The sequence below is a fragment of the Terrapene carolina genome, unplaced genomic scaffold (assembly GCF_002925995.2).
Source record: "Terrapene carolina triunguis isolate 2854851 unplaced genomic scaffold, T_m_triunguis-2.0 Scaffold68, whole genome shotgun sequence".
Taxonomy (NCBI): Eukaryota; Metazoa; Chordata; order Testudines; family Emydidae; genus Terrapene; species Terrapene triunguis.
This window is the reverse complement of record NW_020664419.1, coordinates 59,662,001-59,664,758: the sequence shown is the minus strand read 5'-3', so window position 1 is coordinate 59,664,758 and position 2,758 is coordinate 59,662,001.

Sequence of the window (2,758 nt, the reverse complement as noted above, 5' to 3'; positions counted from 1 at the left end):
GGTTCAACAATTCCTAACTTGGGGTTACAAATTACTGTAGACGCTCAAGCCCTAAATTAACAAATGTAGGGTCTGCTAACTTGAGTTCTACTAACCCTGGGCTTGCACTGCAGTGGAGACATACCCTGTGTGTAGACAGAAGGGGGCTCTGGGTTCAAGCTTGAGTCTGAACCTGGGCTTAAATTGCAATGTAGACAAACCCTTACTAACTAAAGAGTCAAAGCCCCCTGGACTGCCAGGGAGACCCAGTGCCGAAGGTGCGCTGCCAACCCGCACACATTGAATTAAAAAAAGGAAAATGGTGGTGAGGTGCCTTTTTATTTGCCCTCTAGTTTCTGAGTCTTTAGGCTCTACTTGGGTCACATTCTCAAGCTTTATTAATCTACAGATTATTGAAATCATGCAAGGCGGGAGACATGTATTTGCTAGGCCATAGATTTCAAAGGGGTGTAAAGGTTACAAAAAGGTGGGCCTCAGAGAAAGAGATACTGGATTTTAAGGGTACAAGTACATGGTCCTGATCCTGCAAACCCTTACCAAGTAGTCTCATTCACTGATATTAATTAATTGGAACAGAATCCAATCAATGCTTCTTGAACATAGGTCAGCCAAGATAGAGGGCACATTAGGGGAAAAGTTGATTAAAAAAACATGGTTGTATAACAGATGTTACAAGTGGAAGCAGAATACTTAGTAGAAAGTAGAAGCCACCTCTTACTTATACATTCTCATCTATTGACTGTCACTAGAGGTAATCCTATAGTCCTTAATCCTTTGAAATGTCTATAATTGGCACCATAATCTGCAGTCTGAACCAGATTAATTAGCTTGCAAACAGAATAAAAGACAATACAGTTCCAAAGATATTTGGCTGAGCAAAAATGAATCATTATCAGAATTATTTTGTAAAAATAAACTCTCATATTTTGCTATCTATACACACCTCAGAAACAATCAGACAGTTACATATTGCATAGTATGTAATGAATGTGGTTAAAGTTGAAACTACTAAGAATACATTTCTTGATGCATTATCAAATTAAAATAAATTACCCAGTAACTGTTTTTAAACATCTATTTAAAAACAGAGCTCTTATGTGACATGATTTCGTCGTAGGCTGAGTCTCAGGCACAATCAGAAAGATGAAAGTTCATTAACACATTTCATTGTAAATAGAAATAAGCCAAGTTGCTGCTGCTGGTAAAATGATGGTGCAGCTAACATCCTTGACAGGAACTTGTTTATCAATATACCTTGGACTGGTGTATTCCCTGTTTGTGGGCTCTGTAATAATGTGTAGCCTCACAGCACTACCCAACAAAACTGCACAGCCCCTAAAATCGGGTGTTTTCCCCACAAATTGCATTGCTCTTGTAACCCTTCTGCCAGGTGGAGTCAGCAGCAAAAAATGTAAGGTTCAAAATCTAGGGGTCCCTCTTAACAATACAACACAGAACTGGCTCGAGCCCCCACCCAGTAATCTGGGAAAATTAAACACCATTCTTGGGCGCCTCTAAGAGGCCATACTTCCCCTCTCGCAAGCACTGAGTCTGTGTATAGCAGAGAAAACTTTTTATAAAAAGTGGAAAGGAACCTTTGGAATTTGGAGATTTGGAAAAACACCACAATCATGATTCCAACACATCTCACCATGAGCAAAACTCCCAACCCAGAGTACATCAGGCAGTGTTCTTTGCCTCCGTTTCTCACCTTGCAGTGTGAAAGTCCAACAACCAGATATCCCTTTAACATGCCACTCCCCTCTCCCTCCACCGCACCCCACTCACCGCTGCTGTTCTTGGTCATCGAAGACCCAGAGTGCAGAGGTGCGTTCACATGAGTTCACCCGGGGGAGGGGCGGGCGGTAGAGGTTACAGGACCAGGAGGGCCTTGGCCCCCCACTTTTAAAAGTGGGAGGGCCATGCCTGCCCATTGTTTAACATGGGCATAGTAGCCTTGGGCAGGTGCAGAGGGTGGCAGCAGAGGCTACACTTCGCAGCTGTGGAGCTGATCAGGTGAAGTGCAGCCCCTGCCAGCAGTGCCAGCCTCTTCTCAGTTAGGGGCTGAGGTGGACCTTAGCCCCCCTCTTGCCATGGGACCTCACCCCTTGCTCCTTCTCTTCCCCTGGAGGCCCTGGCCCCTGGCCAGGCTGGAAGCCGGAGCCGGGCTGTGGTAAGAGCCACCTGGGGAGCCCCGGACCTTCCACCTGCCCTAGGCAGTACGCCACAGGGAGCAGGGACATGGGCTGGGGGCTGCTCTGGGCGGGCAGGCCCCAGGGGAAGAGGAGGAGCAGGGTGTGGGACCATAGCTCCAGCACCAGTGGCGTCATCTACTCCACCGCAGATGGCCCTGCCCAGTCACCTTCTGCTGCCATCTGCTTCTCTACTGTGACCTCTGTGAGTCAATCTCTTGAGGTTCTGCTCAATGATTTCAGCAGCTCGTGGGGGAACCTCACTGCTAATGCAGGCTGGGCAGTCTCTTCCACAGAAATGTTGTCCCACAGCAGGTCTAAGGCTTCAGCACTTAGACCTGATTATCAGTTATTTCTGCTCTAGTGATCGCTGAACAAAAGACTCTGAATTGAGCCTAATCAGCTCTGTCTTTAAACAGTGGAGAGGAGCGTGTCAAATGATGCCTATGACTTTTAGGCAAAGCCCACACTACCAGGCAGAAATACCTGTCATAGAATCATAGAATATCAGGGTTGGAAGGGACCTCAGGAGGTCATCTAGTCCAATCCCCTGCTCAAAGCAGGAC